Source organism: Alligator mississippiensis, chromosome 5, assembly GCF_030867095.1.
Source record: "Alligator mississippiensis isolate rAllMis1 chromosome 5, rAllMis1, whole genome shotgun sequence".
In the NCBI taxonomy this organism is placed as follows: domain Eukaryota; kingdom Metazoa; phylum Chordata; order Crocodylia; family Alligatoridae; genus Alligator; species Alligator mississippiensis.
In genome coordinates, this window is record NC_081828.1 from 44,741,724 (window position 1) to 44,766,433 (window position 24,710).

A 24,710-nucleotide genomic window follows, 5' to 3' on the forward strand; every position below is an offset into this window, starting at 1 on the left:
AACTTTAAAAAATTCAATTCATATGTAAAATAAGGACTCCCCCCTCCCAAGTAGCTCACATGACTACATTCATCCCTGCCAGCAAATGTGATTAGGTAACATTACCTCAAGGTTAATATACTCAGGTTTTCTTCAGATCAAAAATAGAATACATGTCCTGACAAATCATTTTGAAATTACTTATCTCCATTGGGAAAAAGGATGCATTCTTACCTGGAGTTAGCTAAAAAAAAAAGGGTGGTAAGTAACAGAAAATAAAAGTCTCAGTGAAGTTAAGATGGTTGTATTAACAGCATACATACAGGCTGAGGAGTTCCCTTCTTGAAAGCACAGAGGCGGAAAGGGATCTTGGAGTCATTATTGACTTTAAGATGAACATGAGCCGCCAATGCCAGACCGCAGCCAGCAAGGCCAGCCATACTTTGTCATGCATCCAAAGATGCATCTCAAGCCAGTCCAGAGAAGTGATACTCCCCCTCTATGCGACTTTGGTCAGGCTGCAGTTGGAGTACTGCGTCCAGTATTGGGCACCGCACTTCAAAAGGGATGTGGCCAGCCTGGAGAGGGTTCAGAGAAGGGCCACCCATTTGGTGAGAGGGCAGCAGGACAGGCCCTATGAGGAGAGACTAAAGGACCTGAACCTGTTCAGCCTCAGCAAGAGGAGGCTGAGGGGGGACCTGGTGGCTGCCTACAAGCTCATCAGGGGAGATCAACAGCAAATTGATATTACTGAAAAAGAGAGGATGCATAAATGTCCCAGAGAAGAGGGTAAAAAAGAAGTTGTTGGGAAAGAGTGCTGAACTGGCTGGAAATTCTTTTCCTTTCTGCATAGAAGGGAATGCTGCCCTTATCCACATAGTATCTGATTGTATTCCAGTTGTGCATTAAGCAACATGACTAACAGCCATTGAGTGCATTTCATTTTCTCTCTCTTCAAAGGGAGATAACTGTGTGAGAGTAGTGGATTGTTTTGTTGGTAAGATTTGGTATGGGGCTTTCCTAAATGTACATGTAGCTCTATGGTTAGATTATGAAAAAGTATGCCTTGCACATGTAGCAAGTAGTGAAGTTCCTTAGTTCCTGAAGAAGGTTATACCACAATTTCAAAGTAATCCCTGGGAAACTTACATTTCCTATAAAGATGAGATTTGTCCCACTGGTAGAAAGTTATACTGTGCCTTAGAAGTTGTCTACCACAGTTATCATCCCAAAAATTTAGACAATTTTTAAATAGGCAAGTATTTGTAAATATAAGTTCCAAAGACTCTTTAAATATTTATATTGTATGCCAATCAAGACTGGAGCCTCAGTGGGTTACACAGTTTGCAAAAGGCGAACCCTGCTACAAAAGAGCTTCTTGTCAAAGAACACAAGCAATGGACAAAAGGACAGAGAACCTATTAAATACATAAAAAGGAAATACAGCAAATATACATTTCTATATTTACTTGGGTAAATACATATTAACATAGGCAACAGCTTTTCAGTCTAGACATTAGACATGAGCTGGTTTCTTGTAGGTGTTATAACAGCAAGTGGGTCTTGTGAAGGGATTTTGGGGACAGAAACCAATTGGTTTAAAGGCCAGTTTGAAGATGTTCTATGAAGAAAGGGTGGCACTGAGGAAAGTACAGTATTGAAGAAAGTGCAAAAACATTGGAGAGGAACACAGAAGAAGCATGCAGTAAAGATGCATATCACTCGAAGAGTAGAGAGGGCACAAAATGAACATCAAATATAAGAGTAAGAGTAAGGAGGTGCAGTCATCAAAGGCTGTAAACTTAAGAAGGGGTCAGCAAGAGGAGGCTGCGCTCAGATTGTTTTAGCAACTATCTTCTGCATCTCAAAAAAAGAGGTGTGATGCAAGCACAGGGTGGCACTAATGAGAAATTCAGTAGAAACACATGTCATAATAATTTGGGCCTCAATGAACATTTTAAATATCTGGACAAAATTAAAGAGTGACACCTTTAAAATGCTGTGGACAAAGCAGTGATGAGAGCTGTAGAAAGTATAAATGTGTACAGCAAGAGTGGTGAGCAGGTTACTGGACTGGTTAATATGAAGGAAATGGCATGTTCCACTGACAGAAGTCAGGAGGACTCTGAACGGTATTTGAGAAAAGAACAGGAATTCAATAGCTTTTAAAATGAATACCAAGAGGGACTAGAAGGTGGATAGTGGCCTGTTTACTGAAAGCAGCAGAGATGCATATATTACTGAACAAAGCTGGAACATAATAAAGGGTTAGAGGACAGAAATTAAAGTGCTGCCAGAGATATGGCACTTGTACAAACATTAGCATGTCTATGCAAAAACTGTCTAAGACTCCATAAGTAAAATATTAATACAAGCTCATGCCTGGCCACTTCAAGACTTAAGAGATTTTAATTGACCAGCCTGAAGAAAAAGTGGGGGATGGAGTTCATATGTGAGATCAGACAGACTCAAAAGCAATGTCAGACATGCTATAATACTGACAAGAGGAGAAAGATTCAGAGAAATAGAAATTGTAGCCCAGAGATTTATTTTTCTTATTTTTCACCCTATACACAAAAGAGAATGATTTATTAACTTAACTGAATTACCTGACCAAATCCACATAGGATTTTGAAACAATTTTCTTTTGATATGACAAGATTTTCACTCACTTTCCCCAGGGAATTCTTTTTTAGGCCTTTTGGGTTCTAGATGGCACTTGGATAATTTACTGTGGTCTAGTTCCAGGAACAACAATTAAGAAAAAAGCTTGACCTCTGGAGAGGATGGACCTAAGGCACCTGACCATGGGTTCTGTCAGGTGTACAACAAGAGATGCTACCAAGATTCAGCTGTGGTCAGTGAGGCATAGAGAAAAAAAGAGCTCACTGAAAGCAACCTCCTATTAAAAGAATCTGAGTGTCTTCATTCTCTCTCTCTCATGTAGATCCATTGCTCAAGCTACCAGAACTGAAAGATTATGTAGTTTTGATTAAATTCACATAATGAATTTGAAAATACTTCCCAGTGATTCAAGCATAAGATAAAGTTTGGCCACCCACCTGAAAGTGGGCCTCACTAAGATATGTATCAACTAATCTATTGATGAATACCTCGGGGTATGTTGACAATAAGGTGTGCTCAGCCACTTGGAAATACACCAATGACCACACTCTTCAGTGGCTTAATAAATCCTGGAAGGAATAAGCATAACAGGATTGAGATGTGATCTTGGAGTTAAAGCATTAGTATGAAGTATGGTAATTTCCTAGTACCATCTGGTCATATACTTAGCTAACAAATTCCCTGCCACTGCAGGGGCCAAGCTATTAACAGGACACTTGTCTCTTCTGGTCTCTTCTTGTGGCATAATGTCATTTTTGAGGCCCCTAGTTTTTTTCCTATTAATAGATTCTAAGTCTGCTATAGCATATTCTGAGGCATATCATGACTGGTATGCAGGAGTGAGAGGGGATGTTTTTATGAACCATTTTGAACTTAGCAACTATTACATAGTTGCTTGCAGTTGTAGGGGACTGAAGTCAATGACCAAGGTGAACCCCCTCCAGCCCTGTGTTCATTGCTGTTTAGACTAGACTGTGGCTTTCTTTCTATTCTTACTACCGGATAAACAGTTATAGCCATCCAACGAAATATGACAAAGTCAGTCAGTCAATGGTGCCTGGCAGTGGTGTGGGAGAACAGCTAGATGCATGAGCTGGCTGTAGCCTTTCCACAGTGGCTACAGGTCCACTCATCAGATGGTGGTTGAAGCATTCTGCTTCCTGGCTCACCTGCAAGCCTCAGCCTGGACTCTCTGGTGGCTTGCCACAGTGACTGCACTAGTGTTGACCTGAGTTCTCCAGACTGAGCGGCTGTGGGCAGGATTCTCCCAGTTGTCAGTAGGAATGCTGAATTTCTTGAGACTTTGCTTGACCGTGTCACTCTATTGGAGCTTTGGCCTTCCTCTGCATTGCAGCAGTTTTTCAGGTGGCCATAGAGCACAGCCTTCGGCAGATAATCTTGAGGCATGCTCTCCATATGTCCCAACCAGCGACACCCCAGGGTACTCAAGGAGCTGGCTAGCATCATAGCTCAGCCCTTGGCACAGATCTTTGAGAACTCCTGGTGCTCTGATGAAGTGCCCAAAGATTGGAAGAAGGCCAATGTGCTGCCTATCTTTAAGAAAGGGAGGAAAGTGGATCCGGCAAACTACAGGCCCATCCGCCTGACCTCTATCCCGGGGAAGGTCTTAGAAAAGATTATCAAAGAGGCCATTCTTAACAGACTGGCCGATGGCAACATCCTGAGGGATATCCAGCACAGGTTTGTTGCGGGTAGGTCTTGCTTGACCAATCTCATTTCCTTTTACGACCAGGTGACCTATCACCTGGACAAGGGAGAAGAGATTGATTTCGTATATCTTGACTTCAAAAAAGCCTTTGATCTGGTATCCCATGATCACCTCTTGGCAAAACTAGCCAACTGTGACCTCAGGTCCACCACCATCTGCTAACTGGGGAATTGGCTCTGTGGTTAGACCCAGAGGGTGGTGGTTGATGGAAGTCAATCGTCATGGTGCCCTGTGACTAGTGGGGTCCCTCAAGGCTCTGTCCTTGGACCTATATTGTTCAACATTTTCATTAATGATGTGGACATTGGTATCAGAAGCGGACTGGCCAAGTTCGCCGACAACACCAAACTTTGGGGTAAAGCATCCACACCTGAGGACAGGAGGGCGATCCAGGCTGATCCTGACAGGCTTAGGAAATGAGAGGACAAGAACCTGATGGTGTTTAACACTGAAACATGCAAAGTTCTTCACCTTGGGAAGAAAAACCTGCAGCATGATTATAGGCTCGGCAGTGCTATGCTGGCTAGCGCTACGGATGAGAGGGACTTGGGGGTCATGACTGACCACAAGATGAACATGAGCCTTCAATGTGATGCTGCAGCTAGTAAAGTGACCAAAATGCTGGCTTGCATCCATAGATGCTTCTCGAGCAAATCCCAGGACATCATTCTCCCATTGTACTCGGCCTTGGTAAGGCTGCAGCTGGAGTAGCGTGTCCAGTTTTGGGCTCCACAAGTCAGAAAGGATGTGGAGAAGCTTGAGAGAGTGCAGAGGAGAGCCACGCACATGATCAGAGGTCAGGAAAACAGACCTTACGATGACAGGCTGAGCGCCATGGGACTCTTCAGCCTGGAAAAGTGCAGACTCAGGGACGATCTGATGGCCACATATAAGTTTATAACGGGTGTTCACCAGGATCTGGGGGAATGTTTGTTCACCAAAGCCCCACAAGGGATGATGAGATTGAATGGTTACAAACTCCTGCAAGACCGTTTCAGAATGGACATAAGGAACAACTTCTTTACTGTCCGAGCCCCCAAGGTCTGGAATAGCCTGCCATCAGAGGTAGTTCAAGCACCTACTTTGAACACCTTCTAGAGAAATGTGGATGTTTATCTTGCTGGGATCCCATGACCCCAGCTGACTTCCTGCCCTGGGGCAGGGGGCTGGACTCTATGATCTTCCGAGGTCCCTTCCAGCCCTAATGTCTATGAAATCTATGAAACCAGCGAAGCTCCAGCATAGTCTGCATATACTGCAGGCCACTGCTTTCAAGGATCTGGTTGTTGATGATCCATTTGCTAAACAATGGTTTAAACAGTTTTAAACTGTTGGTTAAACTGGTTAAACAATGTATTAGCTATCCTACTGAAAATGTCAGTACAGATGAGACCCAGCAATTTAAGACCATTGGTAACAGATTAGATATATAGAGTTATCTGTATGACAGCAAAATCAATAGGTACCTTGTCACCATTAGAATTTTATGATAATAAATCATCATCATCATCATCATCATCAATGACAATAACAATAAAAACAACTTTTAACAATAATTTTCAATAATAATAATAATATTCAATAGTCTGTTGATTATGGTACTGGCAGATCCTGCACATTTTCCTGCACAGATCCTGCTCATTTTCTTCTCTTCTATGATAATGTGACAGGATCTCTCAGTGCAGGGAGAGCAGTAGATGTGATATACCTTGACTTTAGCAAGATTTCAGCTTTTGACAGTTAAATGAGAATATGTTAATGAGAACATGACAGTTTCTCCCAAGATGTTCTCATTAACAAGCTAAGGAATTACAGGCTAGATGGAAATACTGTAAAGTGGATAAACATCCTTGGTTGCATCCTTGTGCTCAGAGTAGTCATCAATGACTCAATGTCTAGTTGGGAGGAAGTGTCAAGTAGTGTTTCCCAGGGGTCTTGTATTGCTCAACATCTTCATTAATGATTTGGGTGAAAGATGGACTGCATGCTTAGCAAATTTGTAGATGACACCACATTGGGTGAAGTTGCAGATGCTCTGGAGAGCAGGGCTAGGATCCAGAATGACCTGGACAGACTGGAAAAATGGTCCACAATCAATCAGATGAGATTCACACGAACAAGTGCAAAGTCCTGAAATAACTAAACTATGGACCAAGTAACTGCATGCATAGATACAGATTGGGGAATGGATTGAATCAGAGAAAATTAGGATTGAAAAGGACCTTAGGAGGTCATCTAGTCCAACCTGCTGCTCAAAGCAGGACCATCCCCAACGAGATCATCCCAGCCAAAGCTCTGTCTAGCTGGGTCTTAAAAACCTCCAAGAATAGTGATTCCACAACCTCTCTAGGTAACCTGCTCTAGTGTTTTACTACCCTCCTAGTGAGAAAATTCTCCATAATATCTGAGTTTTCAGCCTTGGGTGTATTCCCATCCAGCCCCATTGACTTGTATATGTCTAGTTCTTCTAAACAGTCCCTCACCTGTTCTTTTGCCACTGTTGGCTGCTCAGCTCCTCCCCAAACTGTGCTGCCAGGTGCAGTAGTCTCAAAGCTGACCTTGGGTATGATGACTTAGGTCAAAAAGGTATTGAGCACTTCAGCCTTTCCTGTATCCTGTCATTAGGTTGCCTCACCCATTCAGGAAGGGACCCACACTTTCCCTGATCCTCCTCTTGCTACTGACATACTTGTAGAAACCCTTCTTGTTACCCTTCACATCCCCTGCTAGCTGCAACTCCAATTGCATTTTCACCTTCCTGACTTCATCCCTGCATGCCCAAGCAATGCTCTTATACTCCTCCCTAGTTGTTTGTCCAAGTTTCCACTTCTTATAAGCTTTCTTTTTGTGATTTAATTTACTGAAGAGTTCCCTCCTAAGTCCAGCTGGGCTTCTGCTATACTTGCTAGTCTTCATGTGCATTGGGATGGTTTGTCCCTGTACTCTCAGTAAGACTTCTTTAAAGTACAGCCAGCTCTCCTGGACTCCTCTCCTCCTCAGACTGGCTTCCCAGAGGATCCTGCCCATGAGTTCCCTGAACAAAACTAATTCTGCTTTTCTGAAGTCCAGGGTCCTTATTCTGCTACTGTCTGTCCTTCCTTTTCTCAGGATCCTGAACTCAGTCATCTTGTGGTCACTGCTGCCCAAGTTGCCATCTACTACTACATTTCCCACCAATTCTTCCATTTGTGGGCAGTAGGTCAAGAAGACCACAAGCCCCAAGTTGGCCGTTCCAGTACTTGCACCAGGAAGGTGTACCCAACACTCTCTAAAAACTTCCTGGATTGCCTGTGCACTGCTGTATTGCACCCACCAGATGTTAGGGCAATTGAAGTCCTCCATGAGAACCAGGGCTTGTGATCAGGAAACTTCTGCTACATGTTTGAAGAAAGCCTTATCCCCGACTTCTTCCTGGTCTGGTGGTCTGTAGCAGACCCCCACCATGACATTACCCTTGTTGCTCTCCCCTCTGACCCTAACCCAGAGACTTTCGACAGGCCTATCTCCAGTTTCATACTGGAGCTCTGAGCAATCATATGACTCTTTTACATGAAGTGCGACTCCTCCTCTTCTCCCTTGCCTGTCTTTCCTGGTCTGCACCACCGGTTTATATCCATCCATGACTATGCTCCAGTCAGCGAGGTATCCCACCAGGTCTCTGTTATTCCAATCATGTCATAGTCCCATGACTGTGAAGGATTTCCAGTTCTTCCTGCTCATTTCCCAGGCTCCATACATTTGTGTACAGGAACTTAAGGTAACTACGCAATTGCCCCGATTTCTCAGGAAGTATGAGAACACCTCCTCTGTCACCCCCTCCTGTTTGCTCTTCCTCCAGGTCACCCACTTCACCACTTACCTCAGGGCTTTGGTCTCCAACCCCTAGTGAACCTAGTTTAAAGCCTTCCTCACTAGGTTAGTGAGCCTGTCTGCTAAGATGCTCTTCCCTCTCTTCATCAGGTGGATGCCATCTCTTCTCAGCAATCCTTCTTGGAACAACACTCCACAGTCAAAGAAGCCAAAGGCCTGCTGGCGATATCACCTGCGCAGCCAGGTATTGTATTTATCTGCAGGATGCACCCACTCCCACCCGGGCCCTTTCCCTTGACTGGAACGATCAACAAGAACACAACCTGGGCCCCAGTCACTTTCACCCTAGCACCCAGAGCCGTGTAGTCACTTTTGATCTGTTCAGGTTCTCCCCTAGCAGTATCATTGGTGCCCACATAGATGAGCAACATGGGATAGTAGTCAGAAGGCCAGATGGGTCTTGGTAATCTCTCCATGACCTCTTGGATCCGGGCTCTGGACAAGCAGCAGACTTTCTGAAACAAGTCGGGTCAGCAGATGGTTCCCTCCATCCCTTGCAGAAGGCAGTATCCAACCACCATCCATTGCTAGATTAGATTATTGCTAGGCTGCCGAGAAGGGCCAGGGGAATTTAATCAGGGACCATAAGCTGAAAACGAGCCAATAGCATGCTCTTGTTGCAAAATAATAAAATAAATAAATAAAATTAAAAAACAACAACATATTGAGTTGTATTAACAGAAGTGTTACTCGAAAATCATGGAAAGTTATTCTTCAACTCTATTTAGCACTGGTGAGGACTTACCTAGAAAACTGTGTCCAGTTTTGGGCCCCACACTTTAAGGAAGATGTGGATAGATTAGAAAAAGTCCAGTGCAGAACAACAAAAATAGTTAGAGGCCTGGGAAGCAAGACTTGTAAGGAAAGGCAGGAAAAGCTAGAGTTGTTTAGTCTGGATGAGAGACTACCGAGGGTAGATTTGATACCAGTCTTGAAATACTGGAAGGGTGATTACAGAGAGGATGGAGATGGGCCTTTCACTGTGGCTGTCTGGAACAGGACTAGGAGCAATGGACTCAAGCACCAGCAGAGGGAATTTAAGTTGAAGATTGGGAGGAACTTTCTGACTCTGAGGGTGGTCAAGCATTGGACCAATCTCCCCTAGAGGAGTTGTAAAATCTCCATCCTTGCAATTTTTCAAGAGCAGGTATGATACTTGGCTGAGATGGTTTATAGTCAGGGATGTTCTTGCCTTGAGCAGGGGTCTTTTCAGCCCTATTTCCCTATGAACCTAGGTGTTAGGCTGTCTGGCTGCATTAGAAAGTTTCTACTAAAACCAAAATGAATTCAAGGGATTCCTGAATTGTGGTGCCTAAAACAGAATCATCATCAAAGGCTATCAGAAATATAACTTTAGGGTAAATGAAATATAATTTGAGCATTTTGTAGACCAACCTTCCCTAAGCAAGATATTGAACCTCAAGAAGCGAGAGAGAGCTTGGACTGTTAGGTGTGTGAAAAAGCTGCCAAGAGATCCTCAATTCATATTATATTACAACTAAGAGAAAGCACAACAAGAATACGGCGCAACATGTGAAGGAGGAATATGACTGTTAGGTAAAAAAAAAAAAAAAAAAAAAAGTTCAGGGACACTCTAGGCTTTGGCTTGTCCACAGAAAAACCCTAAACCTTTTCTGTGAACTGAAATTTGAAGAGAAACATGGAGGGGAGGGGAGGAAGGGGAAGGGAGAGAGAGAGAGAGAGAGAGATGACAAAAAAATTCCATCCTTTTATTTCCATTTCCTTTAACAAATTTAATATAATGGACTTTGGGACTGACGACATACTAACCTGGGCAGCTTGAAAGTTCATGCATAATCGTGACACTGCTGAAGAAGCATCGGAAATGGACATAGTCCATATCCAAAGTCATAAGCTAACAATCAAGAGACCTACCTACATGGATATCAAAGCTCAAATGAAAAGTAAAAGGCAATTTTTATTATAAAATATGAGGAATAACCAATAAGCCAGGATAAAAAAGTTACTCTGGCTAAAGATATAAAATTAGTAGGGGAAAAAGATCAACTATTTTGCTTAAGAGAATATTTTTGACCTATTAAATCCTGTTGATTTGGAATGTCCTGAAATACACCTGCTTTGAAGAGCTACAATACAATCTGGATGCACATGCACCACACAACCAAGAATCCAATGACTGAAACTAATTTTGTTCTGGGGATTCTGAAAAAACAACTCAGCAGCTCTGAAAAACATTTTGCACAAATTAATGTCCAAAATTGGTCAAGTAAAAACAGTAAATTTTCATTCTGAGCTGCTCATTTAAAATTATGCCAGAATCCTAGGGACAAGTCAGAACCAGAACCAAGAGTCAGGCCCTAATCATGTTTGTTAGTCACATGATCACTCTTCCCTTCTCAGCCTTCAAAATTTGCTGAGATCACATATTTAAAACTAAGAAGTATGTAACTGAATGCATTGTATTGCCAGAAAAATCAAATGTCTAAATATTGCATGAAGTTTTAGCAAAAAAAAGTCTTATAAAGCCCTTTTCACAATTACCTCTTCTCAAAATATGCATCTCTATATAGCACAGACCAAGCTTGATTTCTGTATACATCCTCAGGAAAGGAAGTAATCACTCCACATTCAAGAAACTGGCTCATTATTGTTTATCTTACTTTTGATAAAGATTTATCTAAGAAAAAGGACACTTTGTGCAGAAAGTTTAGTGAGACAAAGCAGACACTTCAAATATGGCAGTTAATTGAAAGGGTGGCAGTGCAGCCAAAGGCAATAAATAAAAGAATAGATGGATTTCAGTTTTTTAAGTTGCCTTAACCAATATTGCATAGCCCTGACTTAATGATCTGGTGCTTGTTATAAAGTCTGATTATATAATAGAATTTGCTAGAGAAAGCTTTAAAATAGTAAGCAGAAAGATTACCTGTTTTAGAGATGGCTTATGAAGACTGCATTGTTGATCACTGACTTAAACAGAAATTAAGAGTTTTAAAATCAGTTCGCTCCCACCCCGATTTAGTCGCCCCCCCCAAGATCTTTAGGCATTACTACTGAAAATATGCTTAAGCAATAAATCATGTATTTGCTCCACGTGACTGGTATTCATTAGAGCCAAAGATCTCCAAGATCTGCCCCCAGAGTGTATTATGTTACTGAAACACAGAAATAGCTGCAATGCAAAATTTTGCCAGACAAAACCAAAAGCAAAAACAATCTCTTAGTTGGGAAAAAGAAAGAATGTTCATAAAAATTATGTTCCTGTGGAGTTTGATTTCTAATTAGGCAGGAACAGCAGTACAAACTCAACCAAAACAAAATATTATACACAAAATTCTTAACTAGGAACTTCTCTAAACTGTAAATTCTTCCTTCCACTCAAAATTCTTCTTTTAGCAAACCTTTCCTGGAATAGAATGAAAAAAAGTGCATCTCAGGTTTATCAATTATTTAATTTTGCTTTGAATTGCCATTAAATGTCATCTTGGTGTACTCAATGAAACAATCCATTTCCTTTTTGCTGACAAATTGTTTTGCCTTACTGAATACTACAATCACTTTTGTGGAAGAGGTGACATCTTCTATTAGAGATACAAAGGTATTTCGTGACGTGGTGACTCAACTGAATCATTTGAGTATGAAACAGGGAAGAGAATACTCAATTCTGCTGCATAACATCTGGGTTCTATAAAGAGCTCTGAAGTTTTTTTATGATAAGTTTTTTCAGGGCTAAAGCAAAGACTGGGGTCATCAGAGCATTCAGAATGAAGATAGTGCTAATCTAAACCATGTAATGCTCTTCTGTAGGACTTTGAAAAAATAACTTGGGTCAGCTAATTTTGCATCTCCACTAATTGTATGTTGAATATGAGTAAACAGTGACTAAGGAAATGTCAAAGCTATTCCATATCCTGCTTTATCACTGCAGGGTTGGGTGACCGACTTCTAGACAGGATGCCTGTAGTTTAAGCTGCAATAAGTCAATAAGCCTGATGCTGACCAGAGTAACTTAGTGACAAACTACACATGGCACTTGATTAAAATCACATTTATGATGTGCTATCAATAAGGGTATGCAGGTGAACCTTGAGCATATTACAGCTCCTTAAAAAAGGGGGAACTAAGATCAGTATATGACAGGTTTTTAGATTTAGGTGTACACATCATTTGCACGCATGTACGCAATTTAAAAATGCAAATTGTCAGTGAGCAAAAGGTCATCTACAAGATTCATTTTCTGCATACAGAGATAATTTCTAATTTGTATACTTTGGGTAGTTTGCAATCATGCACAGTAAACCTTGACAAAGCGGCTACAAAGACAATGTAGTAACAAGCAACACAGAACACAAAATTATGCAGGTCTTTATAGCCAGAATGCGGAAACTTGGCCTCTCTCTGGGATTCTGAATTTAAGGAGGCAAGGGATGGAGATTAGCAAATGTAAGCTGGCAGCAAGGGCTTTCCCTACATCTACAACACAATGCCCATCTGTGCCCTTTTTGGACAGGTATCTACATCTTGGTAAACACCAGAAGATTATGCAACTTTTCTTCCCTTCCCATTGTCACCACTATTCCTTTGATGAGAAGATGAGGGCCAATGAGCTCCCTGCAGCCCCTTTGGGAGAGTAAAAATAATAAGGAATAGAGAAATAAGAGAATGAAGGCTCCTTGCTTCTCCTCTCTGTGTATGTCTCTCTTTCACATGCACACACACACACACACACACACACACACACACACACACACACACACACACACACTTAGACTGAGGAGGAAGGTACACAGAACTGTGTATGGAAGAGCCAGGAAAAGAAAGAAGAGGGAATGTAAAAGGTAAAGTATTAAGGAGCAAGGGTCAGAGAGGCAATATTAATAAGCCTGAGTTATAGAGCAAATTGAGAGACAGAGAGAATGAGGGTAAGAGTAGCAGGAGAGAGGAGGAACTATGGGGAAGAAGTATAGTGCTTAGAAGTTAAAACTCGCCTATCAGTCCCTCATTTCATTTACATGAACAATACAATGGGGACACACACACACACACACACACACACACCCACCCACCCACCCACCCACCCCCCGGAAGGTTATTCAGCAAGTATGAAGCAGTGTGAGAGTAATTTATCATACATAAGCCTACTAAGTGCAAAATTGAGTAATGAAGTACTCAGATACTTGAGAGCTGAGCATTTTATTTTTCTACCCTAAATGTAACACTGTTACAAAATTTATACATGTATATTAGGGGTGTGCAAAACAGGCCCTACTCAATTCAGATTTGGCCCAAATCAGGGGCAGTGATTTGATTTGTTGATTCAGATCACTATCCCCGATTCTATTCGGTTGAATCAGCATCTGAAGATTTGATGCAGATTTGGAGAATCAGCAATTCGGAGACAGACAGCTTTAAATGTTTTTTCTGCAAACCTCAAGGTACCAGTGTGGCTCATGAACACTGCGAGGCTGGGGCAGATGCAGTGTCCCACAGAAGCGTGGGGAGGACCCCCCACATGCTCAGTGGGAAACCCAGAAGTGGACCAGAAGTACTTTCGGTCCGCTTCCAGGTCTGCTGAGGAGCATGCTGGGGTGCCCCCTGTGCCCCTCCTGGCTCGGCAATCAGCTGCGGGGGTATCCCAGGTGCCCTCCCTGATCCAGGGGGCACCAGTTACTGACGCCCTCCCCCCTGCACACTGCCCAGCAGACCCAGAAGTGGGCCAGAACTGCTTCTGGTCCACTTCAGGTCTGCTGTCGAGTGCGCTGGGTAGCACCCCCACGCTCCTGTGGGACACACCATCTGCCCCAGCATCACAGCATTCATGAGCCGCCTGGTACCTTGAGATAGCTTTAAATGTTTTTTCTGCATAAGTCTATGTCTGAATCGCTGAATCTTTCCAAATTGATTCAGATTAAAGGGTCTCCTGATTCAATTCAGAGATTCAGCCACCAAATTGAATCAGGGACCAAAGTTTTGCACAGCCTCTCTCTCTCTTTCTATATATATATATATATATATATATATATATATATATATATATATATGTATGGGGTTTTTTTAATTATTTTGTTTTGTTTTATTTTAAAGCAGAGAGCCTATTAAGCATTTTCAGGTGTATAACTGTAACAATGGATCCTAATACAGGTAACCTTAGTGCAGCACTCTAACCCACCTTATGATAAACAGTTGCCAATTCTCATGATTTTATTGTATATCTCATGATATCTGGTGTGAAAGTGAACTCAAGGGCTAGGGACAGACATTTAAAAAGGATAAGCCTGAATTGATTCAATCTTTGCTGGTTGGTCAAACCTGGCTAGGCTGAACTGGTTTGAAACTGGACAGTTATTCTCTCTGGACTGAGGAAATTCAGGCACATGCTTGCAGTGGATCAGGCTAGAAGCTGGGGAGCACTAAGGCAGCCCTCTCTTCCCTTCTGCAGGGAGCTGATCTGAGGGGGCCCTGTCCAGACCCTGGCAGGATTTTCTCATTAGTGAGGTCTGCCTGCATGGTCCTAGATTTTCCCTGTTGGCTGCTCAAGGGGTGGGAATGTTGCCAGCCCCGGGCTAACACTCTGAGGCAAGCAGGGGTGTGCAGTGCATGCATCTGTTGATGATACAGAGCTTTTCAATCTCCTTCCCTGCTTCATTATACTGTTTGCAGCAAACTGACAGGTAAGCAAGCCAGCCACAGGGTGGGGGGCAGGAGTAGATAACAGTCTTTATCACCTGATTAGTAAAAGAATAGCTTCTCCCCATTACTTTAAACTTCTTAAACAGTTTACCAGCTTACCTGTTGATAAGCTCCAAAAGCCCCAAGCAGTCACTGTTCTGTCTGCCTGTCCCAGTGAAATTGGAGAGACACACAGACACCTTTCAGAATTAGCTAGCATACCACATGCCTATGGTCTGTGGGGCTGGGGTCCCTACTGTGGGAGATGGGGAGGGGAGGGGAAGGGAGGGGAGGGAAGCCAGCAGACCCTGCTGTGTCTGCAAGTCTGTGCTGAACTCCAACCAGGGAGTAGAAGGGAGGGGCCAGCCCTGCTGTGGAGCAGAGAGCCCTGCCGTGGAGCAGAGAGCCCTGCCCAGCCCAGAGAGCATGCCGGGATGCTGGGAGACTGATTTAACCTAAACCAGCAAGGGGTCTGGGACAGACACTGCATAAACCAGTTGACCCAAATCAGTTAAGTCTGATACTACATTCAACCAGGTTTATCTCAAACTAGTTTCAGCCATTTTAAACCAGTTTATGTGCACTGAATATCTGTTCTGTTTAAACCTGTTTCTGATCACCTACACTTATGTGTAATGTCTGTCCCTAGCCAAGGTGTAAAAACAAACAAAAGCCTCCAGAGTGTGCCTTCATAACCACTATTCAATATTGTGACTCTCTTATAAATGCATTGCCCGAAAAGTAAAAACAAACAAACAAACAACTAAGAGGAAAGTGAAAGTGAATTTGTTCTCTCATTTCAGAAACGTTTTTAGCAGGTCAGGCTGAGGCAGGATTCCCCAGAAGAGTGGAATTGCAATTTTGGATCAGAGTAATCCAGTAGCCTGTCTTTGATAGTGGGCTGCACTAGATTCTTAACAGAAAGATAACAGTGTACTTTTACATGTGCTCCAGGGGCTGGGGCAGTGCTTCAATTAGAGCAGCTCCAGGAGCCACTCCAATTAAAGTGCCACTGCATCTTGTGCAACAGCATTCCTGCACTTAAAAATGGCAGCAGGAGCACTTGAACTAAAGCTCATTCGACAAGCTTTAGAGTTCAAGTGCCCCCATAGCCATTTTTAAGCATGGGTAAACTGATACACAAGATGCAGGAGGCTGCTGGAGCGAAGCAATTGCCATGCTTCAGCAGATTTGGTTAATCAAGTCTTCTTCGATGAACTGATTTCCAGCATGATGCAGCAGCCACTGTGCTCATGTACAGATGCCCACAGAAACTCCATAATTAGCAGAGTTGGGATAACAATAGTTGTAAGGGCTTTATCTCCCCAGTGACCCTTAATTATCCTCAACCTATTTGGAGCTACAGGATAGCAAATTACTGCACACGGTATCCAAATTAAAGTGAACCACAGATTTATAATGATGCCCAGACCCCTTTCTTAAGTTGACATTAATTTAGAACCTCAAAAGATAGAGACGTAGTTTAATATTTTCCCTTTCAGTGTGCATTATTCTGATTCTATCACTCACAGTGTTGTCCATTCAGTTAGATTAAATAGGTTCTCTGAAGTTACTCACCATCTTCCCTGGACTTAATCAACCTAAATATTTGTGTTGTCCATAATTTTTTTTTAACTAACTGTTGTTCCAGCTCTTTTCCAAATTACTAATTTATTAAACACCTCCAGTATTAGTATAGAACCTTGAGATCTTCTGCTATTAAGTTTTTGCCATGGTAAAAATTGATCATTTATTCCTATCGTTTGCTCCTTTTGCCAAATTTTTGATTCACAAGAATATGTAGAGATAGAAGTTATAATTTAGAGAGGCTCCTAACAAGAGACTGAGGGAGTTGGATAACTAGGAGATGGTTCCTCAGTTAAGTAGCCATTTAGTCAGAAAAAATCTGCATAAGTCTGCAGAAGTTGCCCACTGCTCCACAATTAAAGTTTGTTGTTCTTCCCATTTGTGTATGTCTATGTGTTTTGAATCTGGCAATCATTATATGGTGTCAGAAGTGTCAAAGATGACAGAACTTAAGAGAATTTGAGATGCAAACTGAAAAAACTGGACCTTAAGAGTGAGTGGCATAATGCAGTCCCATAGAAGGACAAAGGCTGCCATTAGTGACCTTCCTGGACGCTTAGGGCTCCTACAGATGTGCAGCGAGCTGGCTCCGATGCTCTAGAAATCCAGCCCGTTGGAGCAGACTCGATTATTCATTCAACGAGCTTTAGTTCAAAGCACCTTGCTGCCATTTTTCCATGCAGGGGATGCTGACACATGCAACATTCAGGTCATTTTAATTAGCATGGCTTGCTAATTAAAAAGCACCCCCTGCACCTCCCAGAGCACATGTAAAAATGCCTTTATTGTCTAAGTAACATGAAAGTCAATCATGGAAGTTTTGCAACCTCAACCTACCCTTACACCATCAAGCAATATAGCAGAGAACTGGAGAGTATTCAGACAAAAGTTTGAGTGGTACCACCTAGCTGTCACAGGGGTAGAAGAGAAAAATGACAAATTCAAATCCTCAGTCTTTTTGCATATTGTGGGGAAGGATGCAAAGCCCTGGCTGTTTATAACACCTTGGACTTTGCAAAAGTCCAACATTTGCAGTTAAGGGTAATGCTGTCTGAATTTGAGGAGTACTGCACGCCAAAAAAGAATGAGACTCTTGAAAGATACTGATTTTTAAATGCAAAAAAACCAAACAAAATATAAAATGTTATGTTACTGAACTAAAGAGACCGAGTAAGAACTGTGCTTTTGGGAACTTGACAGAATCTCTGATTAAAGCTAGGAGTTTGTCTAGGATTGTAGGCACTGCATTCCATGAAACATTATTGTGTGAGGGAGACTCGTCCATAGAAAAGACAGTCCAAATGTGGAGAGGAGCAGAGCTGAATACACCAAAACGGGCCATTTATGCCACAGGTTTTCAACCTTTTTGGATCAGTGTACCCCCAGCAGCCGGACGTGGAGTGCAAGGGGGTGGGGGGGAGGGAGGGGTGCATGGCCGAATGTGGAGCGGCAGCAGCCGCTGCATGTGAGCTTCCCCCGCCCCCCGCATCCGGGCAGGCGGCACCTGCACAGCACCATGGGATGGTGCGTGGCGGCACTCCATCCCCGCCCACCCATGCATACCCCCTAGGGCCTGCAGGTATGCATAACCTCAGTTGACAACCCCTGATCTATGCAACAGTCATGAAAGAACATGGCCAGAAAAAGCCATGTCACTGGAATTTTCCATTGGCAAGGAGACTTTTAAGGGAGAAAGAGAAAAAGGGCAGTGAAAGTGTAGAAGGCAACGTGGCCTCCAATGTACTCCATTTGGAAAACTCTTGTTTTAACTGTAACAGGAAGAACCATTTTGCCAGGTGTTACAAATCCCAAACAAAAACCTCAAGTACATACAGGTGATGGCATACCAAAATAATTTTATACACATATGATAGAATCAAGCAAAATCATTGAGAGGGACTGGATTATGCCAGTGGAAGGGCAAGGAGCAATGGTTTCAACTAAATTGGACTCTGGAGCTCAGGTTAATATTTTACTAGAGCATGAAGACTGAATGTTAAAATTCAAATCAAAAGCAAGTCCAACAAACATCAAAATATCTGGCTATTCAAGAACAGATATACCTGTGAAAGGGAGAGGCACTGCTAGCATCCAATATAAAAACAGGGTATAGAAGCTCCCATTAATTATGGTACGGAGGGAGATGACACTTTTTTGGGGTCTGGCACCTTGTGAGAAGCTGAATCTAGTGTTAAGTGTTTGCTTGCAGTACAAGACACAACATTCATGTCTCTTCATTGACTGTCTTGGTCATCAAGGCCCAAATCTGGACAACTTTATTAAGAAGAAACTATTTGTTCCAGAACACAAGAAGCAATCATGTCCTTGTGGGAAGAAATGGACCCACAGACACAAATGCAAATACTATCATGCAGAAAGAGGAAATCAGCCTCAGCAGTTTGCAGCTTTGTGCCATATGTAAAAGTACACCAGCCAAAAAAAGGTACAAGTCAATCAGATCCCAGTAAAAGGACTCAAGTCTATCAAGACTTGGAGGAAAAAACTTACCACCAAAAACAAATCAGAAATTGGATCTGATACTTCTCAGTCAGAGAAGAAAGTGAAACCTGAAAAACTCACACAGCCTTGCTAAAACAGTTGCAGAAAAGGGGAGATAGAAAAATGAGTGATATAAAGATTCACTCCAGAGTGAAGTGCTAGTAACCTCTCCTCTGTAGACTGACAGATGGTAACTGCTTTAGCAGTTGTTGTTAAAGAGGGAAGATAGTGTGATAGAAGTTATAATTTAGAGAGGCTCCCTCACAGGAAACTGAGGTAGTTGGGTATTTGGGAGATGATCCCACGGTTAAGTACCAGGTAGTCAGAGACAGACTTGCAAGTTTAGAAGTTGCCTAGTGCTCTACAGTTAAAGTTTGCTATTTTTTTCATTCACGCACAACTATGTTTATTGAACCCGGTAATCACCACAGAAGATTTTATCTCTTGAGCATAAGTTTTCTTTAGTGGCCTTGTGAGGTTCCTTTTCAAAGTCTAAATCTGGGATTGGCAACCTACAGCCTGCATGTCAGATTCAGCCTGCCAAGCAATTTCTTCTGGCTCATGAGGCCCAGATATTTGCATTTCAGCAATGAGGGGATTCAGGCCGCAAGCACCAGCCCACCTCTGACTGCTGCATTATATCAGTCTGCTGCTCCAAAATTGTTGCTGGCTCACCTGATATAAACAGTCAATCAATTATCTTTTTATCCACTACTGACACTTAAAAAGAATTCTAATAGGTTAGCGAGATACAAATGATCTTTGCAGAAACATGGTTACACTGTATATTATGATCTTCCATGTGACCTTTTGCTTTATTTTTAAATGAATTTTAAAGGTACAGATGTAGTGCTTACTGGTCTATAATGCCCTGGGAGCATACCTAGAGCCATTTTTGGATCTATTTTAAATTTTCTTTCTTCCAAATCTTTGGCATGATAGCTTATTTTAATAAAGAATTCACATTAGCCAGCAGTTTAGCAACCTCATTCTCTATTTCGCTATATTCCCCCTCAGAGGTAGACAATCTACAGTGCCATATACATGGATGGAAAACTATAATATTGAACATATCTACCTAAAATTGAAAAATCCATAAGTTTTGCAACCAAAACTGCTTTGGCCTGAACAGTGCAAGTAGCGACATGACACTGTACGTAGACCTGCCAGCTCATAAAAATGCTCAAATATAGCAGCTATTACATTCAGACATTATGTTCTTCATGATGACACTGTCCTAATATTAGTCTCAAAAGAAGCAAGAAGTTTGTTGGACTGCCCAAGACACTTCGTTTCCTTCAAGTTAAAAATCAAAGAATGTTTTAGGTTTATGGAAAAGGATCTCGTTACAGTGATGAGTGTAGGAGCACAACAAAAATGTTGGCAGGATGAGATACTCATGAAAATGAACATTCATCACCACCTCTGGAAGGAATTTAGGACAAATCCATGGTATCAATTTATTCTTGATATAAGCTAACTCATTATATGAGCTGAGGTTACAGCAAACAGGAAAGTGACTTTCCATTTAAGAAACTACAGCACACTAAGTGATTCAGAAGTTTATCAGTGTTGTCAGGAACACATTAAAATCCCACAAAACAGAGGGGGGTTTATAACAGAAGATTTCCAATATCTCAAACATCATGTGAATCAGATGACTATGGTTGCAAAGACACTTTTGTCTGGAACACTAGAGGCAACAAGGCATCAAGGGAACATAGATGGAATTAATCCTAAAACCAATCTTAAATTAAACTGGTTAAGTGGTTTTTGGGGATGGAGGGATGGAACATTTAAAAGTGATCACATGGGCCAAAGCCACCCTAGCTTTTCCAATTAAAGCTTCAGCATATTCTGATAGGCCAGCTGAAACACCTGCTTTGACACAAAATGCAGCTGGAGCTTTGTTTTCATCAGGAATCAAACTTCTAAGGAAAGGATTCCAAGGGTAGGATGCAGTAAGGTATTCCGATTTCATTTACCCATCTATGCTGAAACTATCAGGCTGATAGAACTGACCACCAGAGACAGCCATAGGATTCAGAATAGTATTTGCCTGATTCACCATGGGGTTACTGGGTTCATTAAGGCTAGGGACAGACATTCAAAAAGCCTGAGCCTGAATTGATTCAATCTCTGCAGGTTAGTCTAGCCTGGCTAGGCTGAACAGATTTGTAACCACATGGACATCCCCTCTGGACTGAAAAAATGCCAGAACATGCCTGCAGTGGCTCAGGCTAAAAGCCAGGGGGCGCTAGAGCTGTCCTCCCTTCCCTTAGTGCTGAGCTGAGGGGGGCGTGGCCAGGCCCCAGAAGGACATTCTGATTAGGGAGGGGTTCCCCCTCCCCCCCTCACTGCTCTTGAGCAGCCCAGGAGGGAGTTGATAACATAGCATTTATCAGCCCATCAGCAAAGCAAAAGCCTCTCTCATTAGTTCAAGCTCTTCTTAAGCAACTTTTTCCAAGGAAGGAACTGAGCAACATTACCAGCTGACCTGCTGATTAGCTCCAGAAACCCTTAAGTGGACACTGTCCTGTCTGCCTTACACAGACACCTCTCAGCATTAGCTAGCAGACCACATGCTGGCTATGGTTTGTGATGTGGGAAAGGGAAGGGGGGGAATCCCTGCTTGAGCAGGGAGAGGAGGGGCACAGGGAAGCCAGGCAGATGCTGCTGTGCCTGCCATCTCTGTCAGAGCTCCAGCCAGGGAGCAGAGAGGAGGTGCCAGCCCAGCTCTCTGGAGCAGAGCCCTACCCAGGGCTACAGAACATCTGGGATACTGGGGGACTCTGGTTTAAGTTAAAGCAGGAAGGAGTCTGGGACAGACATTGCAAAAACTGGTTTGACCCAAATCAGTTAAGACTGATACTACATTAAACCAGGTTCAATCTCAAACTTGTTCCAGCCATTTTCAAACTTCTTTATGTGCACTGAACACCTGTTCTGTTACAGGTTTAAGCCAGTTTCTGATCACTTAAACTGATTTATGTGTAATGTCTGTCCCTAGCCTAAAACCTTCTATTTTGGTCAGAACCTTTGCTACTAGGAATTCAGGACGCTGCCCTCTTCCTTCCCAAAAGCACAAAAAGCACTAGGCCTGTACGGAGTGGCAAGTATTAGATTCTGATTCGGTGTGACAGTGATTTGATTCGGTGATTTGAATCACTGTCCCAATTCAATTTGGCTGATTCAGATCCGAAGATTCATCACCGATTCGGCCATAGACTAAGCAGGCAGCAGTCCTTGAGGATGCTGAATGTAGCTGCCTCTAGCTGGTAACTCTGTTGTGGTGGGCAGGAGGGGAGGGGAGAGAAGGGGCGTGTGGGGTGCAGATGAATGCCCCCACAGTGAGGGAGGGATTGGTCCTGGGGCTGGGAAAAGGTGACCAGCTGGGGCAGGGAGGCGTGAGACTCAGGGAGGGGGGCTCCTGCCTCTGCACTGCCGTGTCCCGCCAGGCTGGGAGCTGCTCTTACTGGTGGCTCCTCCAGTGGCTCTCACTGCCAGTCCAAGAGGGCATGGGAGCAGGTGTGTGCCCCTGGATTTGCATGGGGTGAGCTGGGCTGGGCTCCACTCTGGATAGGTGGTGGAAGGCTCTAGGAGTGGGGGGGTTTTGCCCTCCCGCCGCTTGCCCAGCCTCCCCACACCTCCCAGACAAGCTGTGGATCAGGGAGGGGCCAGCAGCAGGGTCCTTGGGGAACTTTAAGGTGGTTGCAGTCCCCTTATAGTCCCTGCTCCACTGCGCTTCGCAGGGCAGGCGAAGCCAGAGCTGAGCTCCAGGCTGCAGCTGGGGCTAGCCACCTGGAGCATACCCCTGGTTCCACCTGCCCCGCAGAGCGCAGCCTGGCAGCGGGCAGCTGGGGGTAGCCTCCTGGAACGCAGCCCAGCCCACCTCACACAGATCCGGGGGCACATGCCCACTCTCATGCCCTCCCGGACCGGCGGCGCACAGTGGCAGGAGACCCCTTTCCCGAGTCCCATGCCTCCTTGCCCCAGCTGGGCAGCTTGTCCCAGTATCAGCCCTAATTCCTCCCTCGCTGCTTCCCTCCCCTCCCTTCCCACCCACCACAACAGACTTACCAGCTGGAGGCAGCTGTGTCCAGCATTCTTGAGGACTGCTGCTTGTTTAGTCTATGGCCAAATCCCCAAATTGGTGCTGAATCTCTCTAAATCAATTCGGAGACTTCCGATTCGATTTGGAGCTGTTAATGGGTCTCGCAATTCAATTCAGATTTGGAGATTTGGCTGCCGAATCGGGCGAAATCTCCTCCGAATTGAATTGGTTACCGAAGCTTTGCACAGCCCTAAAAAGCTCCCCTTGCTAATACTGTCTTTTCTTGGTGACATTAACAACTTTCTTGTTCAGGTGATTTCTGAAGTAATTCAGTGCCAATTGCTACTCTACTGAAGAAAAAGCTAGCCCATGCAAGTATCCTCCTGTAACTCAGACTCTCTGTAATGAGGACTCCATTTGCTGGGTAACTGGCAACGAGGAATACTTTGAAAGATATGGAGTGCTCTAACACCAGTTGGGCTTTATGACAGAAAAGGCCCAAAGCTTCACTGTTTGTTACTGTTATGTCCTTCTAAATCAAGGTTAGGTCTCTGAAGGGGCTTTTTTTTAAAAAAAACAGATTTACCTTCATTTCCTGAGCACTGATATGGAGCTGTTTGAAAAATCAAGCAAACTAGGCCTAAAGCTGCTGTTCCTAGGCTCTCCATCCATCTGCTTTAGATAATTTAAATCATGCTTGCTGGATACGTGCTACATTTGACTGTATGGAATTTGAATGCTAAATCCTAAATGGAGATTATCTTTGGTTCATCACCACACCAGAATGGCCCAGAGGTCATCCATCACCAATTTCTTTTCTTTAGCCTAGGACTTGGAATCCACTCTAATAAATGTCAAATTCTGCCACATTTTCTGTCCGCCAGATTTAGAATACTCATTTTCCTTTGAAATTGGAACCCCATTATCTATTCAGTCCAACTCTATGGATATGACAGTACCCTTAGAAATTATTAAACCAACAGATGGTATTGGTATTTAGAGAGACTGGCATCACCTAAGAAACATTTTCTGACCTTTGGTGTGAAAGATGTTATAAGGAAAACATGTTACTGCACCACATAGAAGAGGTATTCAACCCAGCAAGCAGCAGAATTCATGTGGTTCGTTGTTAGATTTTTAAAATTAATTTATCTCAAAAACTATTTAAAAAGTAAAATGAAGGAACAACTTTTAACATTTGCTCCAGTTATTAACATTAACACACATGTATCATGTTGAACTATATTTCTATGTAAAAGAAGTGCTCCAGGTACTCATTAAGTAAGCTGCATTCAAAACATTTTGCAATCTTCTTAACTTTCAATTTAAGAAGAGTTCACTAACTGAGCTTATGGATAAATCTCTGATTTATCTGACTTTGCTTTTGGTCTAAAACAAAGGAAGTACAACTTTTGGAACTGACAGGAAAAAGTAACAAAGAAAGAGAGTCTGCAGGAGAACGATGGTAGATGCCTGTGGGGGGAATATCTTAGAATCTACGGTAAAGTCATACTTGGCAAAACTCAATAGATCTGGTAAACATCAAAGATAAATTTTAGCAGGATAATTCCATCTAGTACCATTAAAAGAAAAATGGGACCAGCAGGGTTACCAGTGAAAAACAATGCCAGGCCTAATAGCACTGATCTACCAGAAGCAATTTATTATGACACCAGAAATAGCTATTTTCACAGTGGATGCTTGAAATGAAAACTT

At 43.0% G+C, this 24,710-nt stretch overlaps 1 protein-coding gene across 11 annotated transcripts in view; it reads right to left on the bottom strand.

Annotated features, from left to right (window-relative positions):
• Positions 1-24,710, bottom strand: part of DNM3 (dynamin 3) — a 332,054-nt gene that overhangs the window by 169,214 nt on the left and 138,130 nt on the right. The gene's annotated exons all lie outside the window — the stretch shown is intronic.